The sequence below is a fragment of the Coenobita brevimanus genome, chromosome 92 (genome assembly GCF_032717465.1).
Source record: "Coenobita brevimanus isolate Jiangsu-jjx chromosome 92, ASM3271746v2, whole genome shotgun sequence".
NCBI classification, from domain to species: Eukaryota; Metazoa; Arthropoda; class Malacostraca; order Decapoda; family Coenobitidae; genus Coenobita; species Coenobita brevimanus.
Genome location: NC_137045.1, coordinates 30,907,153 through 30,924,980, shown reverse-complemented (window position 1 = coordinate 30,924,980; position 17,828 = coordinate 30,907,153).

Below are 17,828 nucleotides of genomic sequence, written 5' to 3'. Positions count from 1 at the left end.
ATACTGCTGACCCACGAACTCTAGGAGATGCTGTTGGTCCATGGATAGAAAGGGAAACTTGAGCATTTGTTGATCCCTGGAAAGTTGAACTGCTTTGTGAAGACTGAATGTCAGAGAACCCACTGAATCTGTTGGATGGGGCAGATGTTGACAGGCTGGCAGCACTTGGGGGTACCTTGTACATTTGATGTTCTGGAGTTGATAGATCTTTGTGTGCTGACAGTATCTGACACGTGGTTGGAAACTGCACCAATAGTGTTGGCAGCATGGTTATTTGCACTGTTTACTTGGACACCGGCGTGATTTACTGAACTCGTCGTAATTACTCTGGAAGATCCCTGTAAATTAGTGAATGTGGCTGAACCCTGGGGAACAAAGTCATTAGCCCCATTGCCAATGAACTGCGATCTCCATTGTGTAGATTGCAATAGATACTGACTTGGTTGGAACTTCTTTTTGCCTCAATTTCTGGTGACAGGCCGTGGGGTAGTACTGGTGATGGTGCTTGCAGGGAGAGAGGGACCGTGAGTGACTATTTCTGAAGAACCCTGTGACTGACCCGTTGATGATGCTGCATTGTTTGCCACCACACCTGTTGCTGATCCTGATGTCTGACGGAATGATGTAGACCTGCTGCCTCCTGCTGATCCACTCACTCAGCTTGTTGGTACCCTGACTCCATACGTGAACGCAGATCCTCCAATTGTGGGAGACGCATTTGGTCCCCTGGGTGATTTAGATCCTAGACTGACCGTATTTGAGCTATGGGAATTGTGCGATCTGCGGGAAATTGAAGTTTCCAGATCCATGACCTGTTGGGATACTAGATCCGATGGAGAATGCTGATCCACGGACCCTAGAAGAAGCGCTTGATCCTCTTGATATTGATCCACCATTAATTGAAGCACCGGATCCAGAGCTGTGGCTGAAAGAGGATGTCCCGTGGCTGTTGGAGGATTGAGCTGATCCCTGGAAGCCTGATGATCCTTGAACTTTGGCAGAGGCTTGTGATCCATGGAAGTTTGATGATCCTAGAGAATTTGCCGACCTTGTTCCATGAATGTTGTTGGATCCAGACTCCTAGCTCAGACTCTGTCGGGTGAGGAGGTCTGGCCGATTTCTCTCGAGCCCTGAACACTGTCTCGTTCACTCGTGGAGAATTTCGTCTGTTTTGCCTCGTTTTTGCCAGTTCTGACTTAGTCTCTGGCACTGAGGAAGCTTTTCTTTTGCTTTCCAGGTTTTTTCTGAGACTTAGTCTCAGATTGCCTGGGTGTGAGTGGGAGTATGTGTGTGTTTGTGACTGAGTGTGTGGGTGTTTTTTTTTTTCTTTTTTTTTTTTTTTGCCTGCCGTTAGTGTCCCTCACCGTAGTACGACGCCGAACCCTGAAGGGGTGCCGTTAGGGCACTTCCATGAAGGGGGGCCTTTAGGGCCTGGTTATAGGAGGCGGTGAGGGCGGCTCTGTTAGACTAGGGAAGACCCGAAAGGGGCAGTGGCAGGGCCTCCCATCGCCCTTTAGAGGGCGGGGAGCATAGGTTGCCCGTCACTGTAGGGACCTGGCCACTTTTGCTGTTTTTTGTTTGCTTGTGCTTTTTGAGTGGTTGCGTGTGTGAGGTGTTTGTGCGTGTGCGTGTGTTTTTTGACTGAGTTTTTTTTTGGTCTGCTTCGCTGAGCACCATGAAGGGATCCAGCATCCCTAGGCCCCAGGGGCATTCCCGCCTCCCACTTCCTCAGTCGAGGCCCTCCATCCCGCGCCCTGCCACAGGCACGAAGAGGGAGCGTCACTGCTCTGACTCGAGCTCCCACTCGTCAGCTCACGAGGCCGCGTGTGCTAACCCCTCTACACCCAAATCCACGAGAGTGGCACCTCGCTTGCGTGGTGACTCTACCCGCTCTGCCAAGGCGGCCCGCCGACATGAGGCTATGGAGGAGGTTGCACCTGCTCCACCATCTCTCTCTTCCACCAAGGGCACTTCGGAGGCTCCTGCTGCGACTCAGCTCCCCCCCTCTGCTGATCCCGCTCTGCATGAAGATGAGGGTTTCACCCCCGTGATACGCAAGGGATCGAGGCGTGCTCGCCAGGGAAACGGCCCTTCTCCGGCAGTACGCACTGGGCCTCCCCTCAGGGATCCCTCTGCTGCTCGTCCCTCCGTGTCAGTAGCTGTGCGTCCGCCTCCCTGCTCTGCATTTCCAGCTTTCCGTGTGCCGGTACAGGACGGGCATGCGACGAGCTACGACGCCGTGGCTGCACTAGAGCGTCACCTGCCAGGGCTACGCTGCTCCAACCTGATAGGTCGAGACGGCAGCTCGGTGTTGGTGCCGAAGGACGAGGGAGCCTACGACCTCTTGAGATCAGCTCTGCAGGACGAGGCCTGCCCTGTGAAACTAGTCGAGCTGACGCCCGGCCAACAGTCGACGAAGGCAGTTGTCATGGGTTATCCCTTGAGAATGCCTTTGGAGATCCTCCTTCACCACCCTCAGGTCGAAGAGGCGACCTGCTGCCAGAAAACGCGGACCCGGGAAGAGACTCGTCAGGTCGTTGTCACCCTGCGGGGTCCTCTGATCCCTTCAATCGACCTAGGGAACTGGGGAACGTATCACCTTCGCCCCTTCACCCCGGAGCCTCTCCGTTGCTACCGCTGCCAGCGCTACGGGCACCACCGTGCCAACTGCAACCGCCCCGTCATCTGCGGCATGTGCAGTGGCGGCCACGACACGGCCGAGTGCCTCCAGCGGTACAAGGCGAAGCAACCAGTTGCGGCCAAGTGCCCCAACTGCTCCGGACGACACCACGCCTGGCACCCCAGCTGCCCCGCGAGGGTTCATCGAGTGAACCAGGGTCGAGAGAGGCAGGTTGCCTTTGTGCAGGAACACCAGGCCACCAGCGCCACTCCAGCTCCCCCCGGTACTTTCATCTGGGGACAACAGCGCCGCCCTCTCACTCAGTGCCCACCACCTCTCAGCGACCAAGAGTTCACTCCATTGCCCTCAGCGCTCACTGTGGTCCAGACCACAGCCGAGGTCCACCACCAACAGCCGCCTGTATCGCTACCACCTCCGACTGCAGAGACCAGCAGCCACTGACTGTTCCGCCACCAGCGCCTGGCTCCACACCAAGTCCACCAACCGCTCCTGCTCCTCCGGTGATCTCGTTCACAACGGAGGAGCTCAGGACCTTTGCCACAGAGCTGGCGCTGACCCTAGCCAAAACAGTGGCCTTAACCCTCGACATCCCTCTCCCAACAGAGCCCCTTGCCAAAGCAGCCAATCGCCTAGTGGACCAGGCGATCGCAAGGAAGATGGCGAGCCTAGGTGCTCCTCTGTCCCCTCGCCGCCCAGCTCGTTCGGCAGGGCGACCCCGTCCCACATCGCACAGGTCAGCTCGCCCGTCCAAAAGAGTCAACTCACGACCTCCCAATGCTCTGCCTTCGGCCGCACAGCTGCCTCGTCATCGACATCGTTTGGGGCAAACCCTAACACCATCAGGGTCCAAAGTGCTGGACAGGGCCTCACCACTGCTGCAGGAGAACGACCGTCCGCAATTGTCGCCAGACGGCCAGTAGACCGCTCTCTTAGGCTCCTCCAATGGAATTGCTTGGGAGCACGGAGCAAGCTCCCCCTTTTGCAGGAGGCGGCCGCACGGGACCGCCCTCATGTCATTCTCCTGCAGGAGACCCTGCTCCCAGGCAATTCCACTTTCCATCTCTCGGGATACACCACCCATCTCCTCCCGTATATTCGTGGCGTTACACGGGGATGTGCCGTTCTGGTCCAGGACCACATCGCGTGCACGGATTGTGAGTCCCCTCCTTTCTGTGGACCTGATGTGGAGGTTCAGGGCGTGGTTCTCCATCTGGCGACGACGCCCCTGACGGTATACAACGTATACCGAAGCCAGAGGAGCACCCTGGAGTTGGGGGAACTTTTCTCCCAAGCTGCCAGGGGGGCCGTGTACGTTGGGGGCGACTTCAATGCCCACCACGCCCTTCTGTCATCGCCTCTTCAGTCCAATGAGGCAGGACGGCACATTTCTTTACTTCTGGAGGAGATGGGTGGTGTATCCCTCCTAAACGACACAACAGAGCCCACCCATATTGGAGGAGGTCGCCTCGACCTCTCCTTTATCTCAACCCCTCTGTCAGGCCTGGCGTCATGGTCGCTCCACCCACACCTTGCGAGTGACCACTTCGCTACTCTTGTTGGCTTGCCTCTCGCCCCCCTCCCCCCTTCCCCGCCTCCCACACCACGATGGGATCTACGCAAGGCGGATTGGGTGGCCTTTGACCGTGCTCTCACGGCGGCCTTTGTGACATCCTCTCCCGCCTCAGACCTCGAGAGCCGGGCAGATCAAGCAGCGAATATCTTTTCGCACGCTACCTCTCTTGCCATTCCATTGCAGCGGCGCTTGGCGAGATGCTACCAGGACGGGTGGTTTTACTGCGACAGGGTCAGGGAATTGAACCAGAGGCTGAATGCAGCACGCAGGCAGTACCGGCGGCGCCGAACATCTCCGCACCGCCGGTACCTGGTTGCTGTGACTCGGCATGTAGTTGCTGAAAAGCGTCGCCTTAAAGAGGAGGCGTGGATCGGATGGTGTCGCACCCTAGATTCTCACTCCACACTCCGTGAGATGTGGGGGAGAATCAGGTCCATCTCCGATCCACGTCCTCCTCGTCCGCCCTCCCACCCTGACCCTGCCGCTGAGGCCAGCCGTCTTGCCCAGCATTTCGCTGACCGCTCAGCCTCTTCCAATCTCCCGCAGTCTGTCCGAGCCCTACAAGTGCAGCTGTCCGCCTCTCGCATTGCGGCCATTCAGACGGCGTGTAATACACCCGACCCAGCTGACTGTCCCATCACCAGCGGAGAGCTTCAAAAAGCGCTGAGGCGCCGGGAGGACACTGCACCGGGGCTCGACGGGGTCACGTACTCCATTTTAACTCATGCTGGAGATTGCGGTAGAGAGCGTCTGCTTGATTTGCTCAACCTCTCGTGGTCTGAGGGGCGTCTACCGAGGTCGTGGAAGATGGCGGTCATTCACCCGATTCCGAAACCTCGCGATCCCACTGCCATGCGCCCCATCTCCCTGCTCAGTTGCTTTGCAAAGACAGCTGAGAGGGTTGTGCGGGCTCGTCTTGCTTGGCGGCTGGGACCGCTGCACCCAAGGATTTATGCATATCACCCAGGCAGGAGTGCCACCCACTGCCTTGCATCATTCCTTGGGGAGCTGAGGGGCGGACGGGGGATGGCCATCTTCCTCGACCTCGAGAAGGCCTTTGAACTGGCGAACCCCACCGTAATCTTGGCAGCTCTTGCGGCCAGGGGAGTAGGGGGCAGGCTCATATCCTGGGTCCGGGATTTTTTTAGTGACCGCACTGCGGGGGTCCGCTTTCAGGGGTACCTCTCCCCTTTTTACCCGCATACAAATGGCACCCCCCAGGGAAGCGTTTTGAGCCCTATATTGTTTAATGTCCTGATGGAGGAGCTCCTTTTTGTTGAATATGGGCCTGGCATAACTCTTCTCTGTTACGCTGACGATCTGGCCCTCGTGTTTACACGGAGAGACTGTTTTCAACAGGCGGACTTGGCCCTTTCTCGGTTACACGCCAAGTGCACCGAGCTAGGCCTTAAAATCAACTTTGCCAAAACGAAGTGTCTGCCTTTTGGCCTCCGCCCCCCCGACTTTCCACTGCTACTTGGAGGTCATCAGCTCTCCATGGTCACCGTCCACCAGTATCTGGGGGTTTGGCTAGATGGGGGCCTCACCTTTGCTTGCCATGTACGGTATCTGAGGGAACGTGCTTCCACCCGAATGGCCGCTCTCAGATACCTCTCCAGGCGGAGTTTGGGGGCATCATTTTCTGTCCTCCGGACCTTTTATATTCACGCCATCCGATCTCTGGTGGACTACAGTGCCATCTGTCTAACTGGCCTCACTCCACCAGTGTCTCGATCTCTGGAGGTCATCCAGAACGATGCACTCCGCATCATGCTGGGTGCTCCACGCTGGACCCGGATTGCAAATCTGCGTATGGAGGGCGGGGTGCCGTCTCTGGCCCATCGCATCATGTTACGAGCGGCAATCGTCACACTGAAGATGATCCAGTGCCTGCCTCACCTGCCCGTCACTGCCCTCCTAAAACGCCTTCTCGGCCGCCCACCCGAGCCGGCCCCTCAGCGTGACTGGGCCCGCACCACGGCCGCTGTCATCCATGGACTGGGAGCTGCGGCGAGCCTCTGTCAAGACCCCGACTCTCCCTTTTCCGGATATGTTGATCCACCGCCATGGGATCCTCCTCTTTTTAATATAATTTGTCCATCGGAGGCTAAACCTCGCTCCTCAATTCCAGCACTCCTTCGCCAGGAGGGTCTCAGTAGGGTGGCAGCTCTGGCCTTACCAGACTCAGCCATCTATTACACTGATGGCTCTGTTTCCCCCAATGGCGCAGCTGGAGCGGCCTTCGTCTCTGGGCAAATAGTGGAAGCTTGGCGACTCTCCTCAGGTGTATCCGCTTTCCAGGCGGAACTTGCGGCCATCCTGGGTGCTTTGCGCCATGCTCACCACCATCGTCGCAACCGAGTCATAATCCACACAGACTCTCTTTCCTCGATTCAGAGATTACGATCTTTCTCGCTGCATGACAACGTCTTTCTCCTAACAGCGATCCATACATTCGCATCACTTCTTGTCCATAGGGGCGCAACGATTAACCTGCACTGGCTCCCGGGACATGTAGGAATCAGTGGCAACGAGCGTGCTGATCACGCTGCGCGCTCAGCTTGTGATCTTCCAGACATCACATTTCCACTATGCCCTAGTCCCGCGCACCTCATCCACACTCTCACTGCCACCATAGGAAGACTATCCCTAGAGGACCATCAGCTCTGGGTCACGGAGGGCTCTTGCTCTGCAAAATGGTATGCTACTGCCACGTCCTATTCCCTCCTGCTGCCCCCCCCAGGTCTACCTAATTATATTGTAGTCCGGCTTCGAAGATTGCGTCTTGGGTTTCTCTGCTACAAGCAAGTTGTGGGTATGGAACCAGACCCATGTGCCCATTGCTTGTCCAGCTGTGAGGAGCCCCTTCTTCATTATCTTCTGGACTGCCCAGCCACCACCATGCTCAGGTCTGAGCTGGACTCGCCCCTTGCCCGATCTGGTGACGTCTTTATGGACGCTGCAGCCGTTGTTGCCCGTGCTCCATTAAATATATTGATTACTATGGTCAAGGATTATCCTCCACCTCGCTAAAGCAAGTTCGCGCAAGTAGTGCGCACCTCTGACGGGCTCTCAGTTTGCCCATGTCCCAGGAAACTGGGACAAATATCAAACAAACAAACACAAGTTGGATCCAAGTTCATTGAAGAAATAATGGATCCTTGGCTAATAGAGCTACATGATCCTTGAATGTTAACTGATCCTTGGTTACTTGTGGAAACTAGTGATCCCTGGAAGTTGGCTGCTCCGTGGGAATTTGTGGAAGCATGTGATCCTTGGAAATTAGCTGATCCTTGCTGTGTGAAAGTACGAGATCCTTGGGTATTAGTTGATCCTTGGGTATTGACTGATACTTGGTTTGCTGAAGTGCATGATCCTTGGTGGAAGCTACGGGTATTTGAACCATGAGTGTTTACAGAGTTGTGCGATCCTTAAGTGCCTTGGAAATTAGCTGAACCTTGACTGCCCTGGAAGTTAGCTGATCCTTGACTATCCTGGAAGTTAGCTGATCCTTGTTGTTTGGAGGTATGTGATCCCTGGATGTTAGAAGATTCTTGGGTGTTTATAGATCCACTTGAACCCTGGGAACCTGAAGATCCTAGTGAGTTTCCAGAAACGCCTGTGCCCTGGAAACTCAAGGATCCACAGCCATTCACAGACCCACTGGATCCATGGAAGCTAGATGATCGGCGTTTTTTTGAGGTGATCGAACTTTGATTTGAAGTGGTAAGTTAGGAACTTCGTAATACACTTGAGGACGACTCATGGTTCACAGTGATGCCTTGAGCTGAACTTGTTGATCCTCCTTTACTGAAAGATGATCCACGGAGGTTTTGGGATGTGGAGCAACTTTTGCCTTGAGATCCACCATTCGAGGTCAATGAGTTCCCTGACCCTGTGAAGGACGATGGTGATGTGAACTGCGATCTGGCAAGGCTTGGAGAGACAGTCATGAAGTCCTTTTCAATTTCGAAGGTAACCTGAGTGGTGATGTATTCCTCGTAGTCATCATAGTACTCAGTTGTGGTTGGAATCTCGACCCCGCTGGTGGACAGGTGGCTGACGATGAGAGATGCTTGGCCCTCCTCAGCATGTCCTCCTACACGTAACACCCCAGCTGAGAATCCCGGGATTTGGCGTGAAGATGAAGACGTAGAAGAGGCAGCATTGCTAACTGTATCTGAGAAGTGATTGGTTGGCTGTGTGGTTGGGAACACTTGCAGATGCATTGTGACAACTTGTGCAGGTGTGGTTAGGGTTTGCTGATGGATAGTGGTTGGCTGACTAGTTGGGAAGACTTGCTGATGGGTTGTGGCTGGTCGGCTGGTTGGGAAGGCTTTTTTTTTTTTAATGTGAGGAAGAAGGAACCAAAGGCCATGAGCCCGCAATAACAGTTCCCTCCAAGAGAAAAACAAAATCCATTAGAGAGCCAAATTCAAGATCCGATCATTTCGAGATGCCTGGACACACTGCGTTTGAAAGACTGGAGATCATAGGCAGCAGGAAATACAGACAGAGGGAGACGGTTCCAGAGTTGATCTGTTGCATAAATGAAGGACTGGGAGTAACGGTTAACTCTTGCATTAGAGAGTTGGACAGAAAAGGGATGAGAGTTTGCTGCTAGACGGGTGCTACACGCCCGTCGTAGAGGTGGAGGAATGCATGCAGACAGTTCAGAGGAGCAGCGACCATTAAAGTAGCGATAGAAAAGAGATAAAGATGCAACAGTGCAGTGAAGAGACAAAGGTTGAAGGGAGCCAGTAAGAGGAGGAGAGTTAATGAGATGAAAAGCCTTTGACTCCACCCTACTGAGAAGAGCTGTATGTGGGGAGCCTCCCCGCACATGAGAGTTGTACTCCACACAGGGGCGGATAAAACCCCTGTATAGAGTCAACAATTGTGCAGGGGCAAAGAAAAAATGGAGTCGGCTTAGCACACTCAATCTCTTGGAAGCAGATTATAAAAGAGATGTAATATGATCTTTCCAAGATAAGTCCCGAGTAAATGAAACCCCAAGCATGTTCAAGGACGATGCAGGATTAAGCTGAATATTATTAAACATTAGTGGGTATACCTGTGGAAAATTTTTTCGGGTTGATAGGTGTAAGAACTGAGTCTTAGATGCATTAAAAACAACAAGATTATTTTTACCCCAATCAGAGATACGAGCCAAGTCAGACATTAGGTGTGCCATAGCCTCATCCCTTGTTTTTTTTTTTTTTTTTTTTTAAAGCAAGGAAGAAGGAACCAAAGGCATGAGCCCGCAGTAACAGTTCCCTCCAAGAGAAAAACAAAATACAATAGAGAGCCAAATTCAAGATCCGATCATTTTGAGATGCCTGGACACACTACGTTTGAAAGACTGGAGATCATAGGCAGAAGGAAATACAGACAGAGGGAGACAGTTCCAGAGCTGACCTGTTGCATAAATGAAAGACTGGGAGTAACGGTAAACTCTTGCATTAGAGAGTTGGACAGAAAAGGGATGAGAGTTTGCTGCCAGACGGGTGCTACGCGCCCGTCGTAGAGGTGGAGGAATGCAAGCAGACAGTTCAGAGGAGCAGTGACCATTAAAGTAGCGATAGAAAAGAGATAAAGATGCAACAGTGCGGCGAAGAGACAGAGGTTGAAGGGAGTCAGTAAGAGGAGGAGAGTTAATGAGACGAAAAGCCTTTGACTCCACCCTATTGAGAAGAGCTGTATGTGGGGAGCCTCTCCACACATGAGAGTTGTACTCCACACAGGGGCGGATAAAACCCCTGTATAGAGTCAACAATTGTGCAGGGGTAAAGAAAGAGCGGAGTCGGCTTAGCACACCCAATCTCTTGGAAGCAGATTTTACAAGAGATGTAATATGATCTTTCCAAGATAAGTCCCGAGTAAATGAAACTCCAAGCATGTTCAAGGATGATGCAGGATTAATCTGAATATTATTAAACATTAGTGGGTATACCTGTGGAAGATTTTGTCGGGTTGATAGGTGTAAGAACTGAGTCTTAGATGCATTAAAGACAACCATATTATTTTTACCCCAGTCAGAGATATGAGCCAAGTCAGACATTAGGTGTGCCATAGCCTCATCCCTTGTTTCTTGAAGTAACTGTTGAGATGGGCGTTGCGGGAACCGAATGGAAAGGTGAAGGGTGGAGTCATCAGCGTATGAGTGGATAGGGTTAGATGTACAGGTTAGAAGATCATTGATGAATAAAAGGAAGAGAGTTGGTGATAGGACAGAGCCCTGAGGAACACCACTGTTAATAGATCTAGGAGAAGAACGATGGCCGTCTACGACAGCAGCTATAGAACGACCAGAAAGGAAGCTAGCGATGAAGGCACAGATAGAAGGATAGAAACCGTAGGAGGGCAGTTTGGAAATTAAAGATTTATGCCAGACTCGATCGAAAGCCTTTGAGATGTCAAGTGCAATGGCAAAGCTTTCGCCAAAGTCCCGAAAGGAGGATGACCAGGAGTCTGAAAGGTAGGTGAGAAGATCGCCAGTGGAGCGTCCCTGACGGAACCCATACTGACGATCGGAAAGAAGGTTGTGATAGGAAAGATGCCTTAAAATTTTTCTATTAAGAATTGACTCGAAAACTTTTGAAATACAGGACGTTAAAGCAATTGGACGATAGTTGGAGGGTTGGGAGTGGTCACCCTTCTTTGGGACTGGCTGAATGAGAGCAAACTTCCAGCAAGAAGGAAAGGTACAAGTTGACAGACAAAGGCGAAATAGTTTGCCTAGGCAGGGTGTAAGCGCAGAAGCACAGTTTTTGAGAACAACAGGAGGGACCCCATCAGGCCCATATGCCTTGTTAGTACTGAGGCCAGTAATGGCAGAAAATACATCAACTGAAGAAATTTTAATGTCAGCCATGAGGAAGTCAGAGGGGGGAAGTGATGGAGGAACAGCACCGGAATCGTCTAAGGTGGAATTGGAGGAGAAAGTCTGTGTGAAGAGATCTGCTTTATCAGTAGAAGAAATAGCTACAGAACCATCAGAGTAGAAAAGAGGAGGGAAGGATGATGAGGTAAAGTTGTTAGAAAGATTTTTGGCAAGATGCCAGAAGGAGGGGGAAAAATTCGAGTTGAAAGCACTTAGCAAGGATGAAATTATTTTTAGCAGAGCGAAGAACAGACGATTCCGGGCAGAAACATAAAGATGATGTGATTCAGGGGTGTGTTGGCTCCTGTACCTTTTGTAGGCCCTCTCCTTGTTGCAGACAGTATTAGAACAAGCGTGATTAAATCAAGGTTTTCTTGCGTTAGTCAAAGGATATGAGAAAGGAATGTATGCTTCCATGCCCGAGAGAATAACCTCCGTAATGTGCAAGGCACACTCAGATGGCTCCCGGTCATGGAAGCAATAATCATTGCAGGGGAAAATAAAAGAAGTACTGCCAGAGGGTCTCCCAATCCGCAGCTCCAAAATGCCACAGACGACGTTTCCCTGGGGGGTCCACAGGCCGTATCACAGTGATAGGACAGGTTAAGGTGATAAGGTTGTGATCGGAGGAGCCCAACAGAGAGAAAAGATTAACAGTGTAAGTAGAAGGAGTAATTGTAAGGAAGAGGTGAAGTATGTTGGAGCTCTCTCCAAGGCGGTCTGGGATACGGTTAGGGTGCTGTACAAGGTGCTCTAGGTCATTAAGGATAGAAAAGCTGTAGGCTTGTTCACCAGGTGATCAGTGAAAGGAGAGGAGAGCCAAAGGTGGTGGTGAACATTGAAATCTCCTAGAATCGAGATTTCAGAGAAAAGAGAAATGGATAGAATGTGTTCCATTGTAGAAGTAAGATAGTCGAAGAATTTTTGATATTCAGTAGAATTAGGGGCTAAGTAAACAGCACAGATATATTTAGTCAGAGAATGACAGGAAAGCCGAAGACAGAGTGTAGAGAATTCAGAAGAATCGAGTTCAGGAACATGAGAGCAAGATAAGTCGTTGCGTATATATACACAACAGCCACCTTTGGCTTTGAAATGAGTGTAGAGAAAGTAGGAGGATACAGAAAAGGGTTTGCTGTCAGTTGCCTCAGACAGCTGAGTCTCAGTTAGAAAGAGAAGGTGAGGTTTAGAGAAGGAGAGGTGGTGCTCAACAGAGCGAAAATTAGAGGAAAGGCCGCGAATGATGCAGAAATGAAGAAGAAGGGAGTCAGACAGTGGTTCCAGGCACCTCGAGTCGTTACCGGCAGAGGGGCAGAAGGTGGGGGCATTTATGGTCCCCCCCCCTGAGGACTCTGAGGCTGGGTGATGAGACGCCATGATTTTTTTGAATTTTGGAAAAGGAAGTGTAGTGTGTACTGTGCATGTAGTTTGGTGTAGCTAGTTAAAGAAATTTGTGTTGGAGAGCATGCTGACCTACACTCTGTGTAACTGAAACACTGAAAAAGTTCAGCAAAGGGGGATGGTCAGGAACTAGTCCTGAGGGCTGATGAAACGGGAGCTCCAGCACTCCCTGTTATCAGCTTTCCATCCACCTCAGAAGTACTGCCCTGCTCGACTGGTGTTACAGTCGTAATGGTTGACTGGCTGGTAGAAAATGCTTGTTGGTTAAGTGTGAAGGCTGGTTGACTGGTAGATAATACTTGCTGACGAGTTGTATGACGTGTTCTTGTGTTCTGTTGACGTGATGGTACTACTGACTGACCAATAGCTATGACATTTTGATCTGCTGTTTGTACTCGATTGGTGTTTATGGCTTGTTTACGAACCGTTGTCATTGACTGTCTAGTAGCAGTAGAAGAATTGGTGTTGAAAGGCTGTTAAGTAGTAGAGAGAACATGTTGCCGGGTGGTCAAGGGAGACTGAGTGGTGGCGAAGACTTGTTATGGCTGTTGACTGGTGGAAGTGGTTCGCAGGTTGGTAAAGGCTGATTGGCTGACTGGAAAAACTCCCTGATGGGCAGAAGTAAAAGACCGACCCTTGGAACCTGAGTTGCCAGAACTGAACAGTGCTGATCCTCTATTTCGCGATCCAGATGATCCACGGCGAGCGTTGGTGCCTTGTGAGAATTGATTGGTGTTCTAGCTGAGCGAGGTAGAAGATGAATCCTTTCCAAACGAGTTGAAACCGTTCGGCTCTTGACCTGTGTTGCTATTATTATCACCAAATCTGTGGTTGGTGGTAAACAGAGAGCTTTGATTTTGATTAGACCCCAACTGCACTCCCACTTTCCCAGAATTAGACTCTGCACCGAGGGTCTGTGAAGAGAGGGCGTTGTGAGTCTGAGACCGAGATGTAAATGGCGTGGTCGAGCCTAAAATAGTGTGCATATTAGTTTCAGTGGTGTTGGTGTTGACAGACTGGGATGAGAACGAGGTGTGAGAGGTTTGCTGATTGCCAAGGGCCATTGTGTTGGCCTGATGATTGATGCCTGGAGAATCATTACCTGTGGTACATGTGGCTGACGCCCCCGTACTGGTAAACACTCGACGTGACCCATAATTAGCTGAGGCCCCAGACGTCATGCCTGAGCCTAAAGTTGAATGAGTGACAGTTTGTACTCCACAAGTGAGGAAATTTTGTTTATTGAAGGAGTTTTGTTTGTTTATGGACACGGTGGAGACAATCTGTGAGCCGGGTGGGATTATTGACTCAGAATTTCCAATCACAGGGTTCTCTTCCCCAACACTGCTGACTCCTGATGCTCCTAGCCCGGATGATGAGGCTTGAGGGGTAGATGACCTCCTGCTAGTGCCTCCGACACCTGTTGTTGAGGAAAACGACGACTGTGTTCCTGAAATTACAGACTTTCCTATGTTGAGCGGCGAGTCCACGTGCACTGGCGTGTTCTCATCTGTCACAAGAGTGGCAGCTTCTGAAGACTGATGGCGCGCCGAAGAGGAGAATTCAGAAGAACGGGTGGAAGTCGACTCCCCGGATGTCCTGGAATTAGATTCTCTGGCCATGCTGAACCTGTGGGTGGTGCCTACGACGGGTGCACTGGGATCCACAGACGGCTTTCTCTTGGGTGGGGTTTTGCCGATGTGTTTGTTGAGGTCGTAGAAGGTGTGGGCCTTGTGGCAGGAGTAGGCACGCACCTTGTCTATGCACGTGCGGGAGTCCTGGCTGAAGCTTGTCTGGTTGGGGCAGAAGAAACTGGAAGAAAGGGGAAAAAAGGAGAAAGTTAATCTTAATTCTGAAAATGAAACTTGGTTATTACTCTCAGTGCGACGACGTATTTTAAATTGTATTCAAGTTACCATGGGACGATTTCATTCAGCGATTTTATGCGGCCGCTGCAAGTCAAGTCTTTTGTAAGTTAAATATAATCGTCAGGCGAAAGCATGGATAGATTATAAAAGGTGTCGTTTTAGTCAAGCGGTAAACTAACGTACAGTATATTAACTGAACAGATACGGTTAGTTTATGAATGAAAATAAATCCCTGACGCAAATAGATATTTGTCCTCTGCACAGAAATCTCTACAAGTGTACAGTACATGGCGTTTAACATAACCTGCCCTGATTATTGCTGTTGTATTAAAAAATGGAAATAATTTTGCTTTCTTGGTGCGCATAATATTGTACTTTGAAAATTACCCGGCCAGTGAAAAATATTAAATGTATTGTCTAAACTATGAATAGTTGAATCCACTATATTTTCAACGAGAGGTTAGAAAATGATCTTCCAAATAATTTCGCATTATCAGAAAAATTCCGGTAAGCCCGGCGATTCAGAGTGGCGGACAACGAATGATAATGAGGCCGTCAGGAATAATGACGTCCGAACTGCATTTTGAAGGGTTAATAAGTGGAGTGATGAAGTGGCCCAGCCTGGCATCATTATTGGTAAACCCCCGCACTGCTATGTGGTCCCCACCAGACTCACCAGCCCACAGATTCAACGATTATGTAGGACAGATAGTGAGATAGATATGTGGATATATACTAGGAGAGAGAGAGAGAGAGAGAGAGAGAGAGAGAGAGAGAGAGAGAGAGAGAGAGAGAGAGAGAGAGAGAGAGAGAGAGAGAGAGAGAGAGAGAGAGAGATTAAATGCCGCTCCACCTGATCCATTACAAGACCGCCCATCCCCAGCATCAACATTAACAATTCCGGCTGTGAGACCTGTGATTTTTCCGTTGTTGCCGGTGAGATCGATAGACTGATGGACGAGAGTTAAACACTGAACTAACAGGCCGTCTGATCTGCCAGGAGTCTCCGTGATCCAGCATGTACAATAACAATTTTGGACTGTATTATCATTGAAGTTATATATAGCAGCATTATAGTTTACATGATACACTCTCCTAATAATACGTTATACAACATAATTATCGTTTTTACAAGTCAGTGAAGGGTCATGAGTTTTAGTTTGAAAAATTAGCTGTGAATTGTTAAGACCTGCTGCCTTTCATACAGCAGAATAAAATAATTTGACAGTAGCTCCATAAATATTCAAGTTACAGCGGGTTATAGGCTGTAACCTATTCATAGTTGGGGTTGTCCTGTAGCTGCATGTAATCCTTTGACTGTGGCAAGATTAAAGTAATAGTTATGAGTCTGAGCGGGATATGCTGAGGTAAACTAGATGATAAAGATTAAGCGTTATGTAGCTTACGGGAAATAATTATTCTAGAATGTATGAATAAGGGAAAACAACCCTGTTAAAGTGACATATTATTTAGTTTACGAACTGAGTTAACCTGAACGGGAATCTATAAATAAAAACGGTATGATGAACATTTTCTTCTAGCCAAGCAAAACTGGGATGTCGAAAAAAAAAAATATGATGAGGCATTACGTAATTCAAGACCATTTTCTAAACGAACCTAAACTAGACTATATAAAGAGAGAGAGAGAGAGAGAGAGAGAGAGAGAGAGAGAGAGAGAGAGAGAGAGAGAGGGAGAGAGAGAGAGAAACATTAAGATAAGGTACTGTGAAAAAAAAAAAAAAAAGTTCCGATGAGGTACTATGTAGTTTTCTTTACTTTTTTCTTTCTTTCTTTTTTTCTTTTTTTTTTTTTTTGGACCAAATCTGAACTGGAATGTGTCAAGTGTCCTGCCGTTGCTGGTCTTGACGGGGCATGCAGATGTGGAGCACCTGACAGCTGTGGTTCTGGTCCGCGTAGTGGCCGTAGTCGCGTCCGTCGCAGGGGAAGTTGACGTTCAGTTCCCCGACCACTTGTTCTGCGTCCGCTGCGAAGTCGAAGGCCTTGGGTCGCGTCGGGTTCAGCTGCGGACAGAAGTGTGGGTCAGAGGTCAGCTGATGGGGGATGTGGAGGTGAGTTTTACAGGAAAACATTACGGATATTGTTTTTGATATTTCAGTTGTCTTGGGGTTCTTATTGCTGGATTAAATCGTCTAGTTAGTTAGTGAGAGAGAGAGAGAGAGAGAGAGAGAGAGAGAGAGAGAGAGAGAGAGTGAGTGAGTGCTGAGTTGAGATAAAACTGTGTACAAATATCGAGGAACTGTGCCAGAATAGCACAGTGCTACATCCACCTGGTTTTCAGAAAAACTCGCGCCGCAGGGAATGGCGAAATATCCAAGTCGGAAACTTTAAAGACATTCCCATAATGCTACAGGCAGTTCCCTTCAGCAGGGGAGTTTTTTTTTTTTTTTTTCTACGTTGCTTAATTGACGTGTTGAATGATATGGTCGTATTAAAGATCGCAAGTTTAGATAACAGGAGGCAAAATAATTGACGATTCAGCTTAGAGGAATGAAACAATAAAAAGAGAGGAGAGGGGGGGGGACAGAGAAGTGAGTGAAAAATGGGAAAAATAGGAAAAACCAGTTTCAAGTGATTTTGCCATAACGAGGGGGAAAAAAGCAACAGACTGATTAACACCCTGACTCCGATGACGATTCTCTTCCTTCTTTGCAACTGCCAGACGATTTTATTCAGCTTGATTAAGGCCTCGTGCTGATGGGGTTCACGAGCACTTTGTCAAACTTTTACCGATCGAGTAAATCCTGAATAAATCCGCCGCGTGATAGCATGAGTAAATACGTCATTAAGGGGATGTAAGAGAGGGTCGGGTGGGAGAAGTAGAAGAAGACTGAGGACAAAGATGAGAGAGATGTAGGCAGAATGGATGGTGGTGGGAGAGTACGTGTACATGAGGGAGGATGGTGTGTCATAGCAAGCGGTTTCGTTACTCAGTAGGGATAGTAATGCAAGTAGGTCCTTTTGAAGAGGCAGGGCGAGAAGAAGCGGATGAACGAGCAATTGATTGACTGATTGATCAACTTTATCTATCTGTTGCAATCTTCACTCTTATATTCCCATTCGTGCCATTATATTTATTCTCTTGCGTTCTCAGTACCCCAGACGAGTTCATTCAGACCACTCTGGTACTGAAAGAGCCAGAATAATATTAATCTTCAGTAACCCCTTCTGTTCGATGACGTCTCAACATTTTAATCATGCTTCAGACTTGAGAGAGAGAGAGAGAGAGAGAGAGAGAGAGAGAGAGAGAGAGAGAGAGAGAGAGAGAGAGAGAGAGAGAGAGCTGTTGTGAAAGGATTGACTGAATACGAGGAAGGGAAGGGAAAAACAGTAAGAAGAAAACTGTCATCAAGAAATACGAAAAACGCTATCTATCTATCTATTGCCGGACACCATAATCCCGTAAGGGGTGGGCATTTGACTTTGAGTTATTTGTTTTACGGG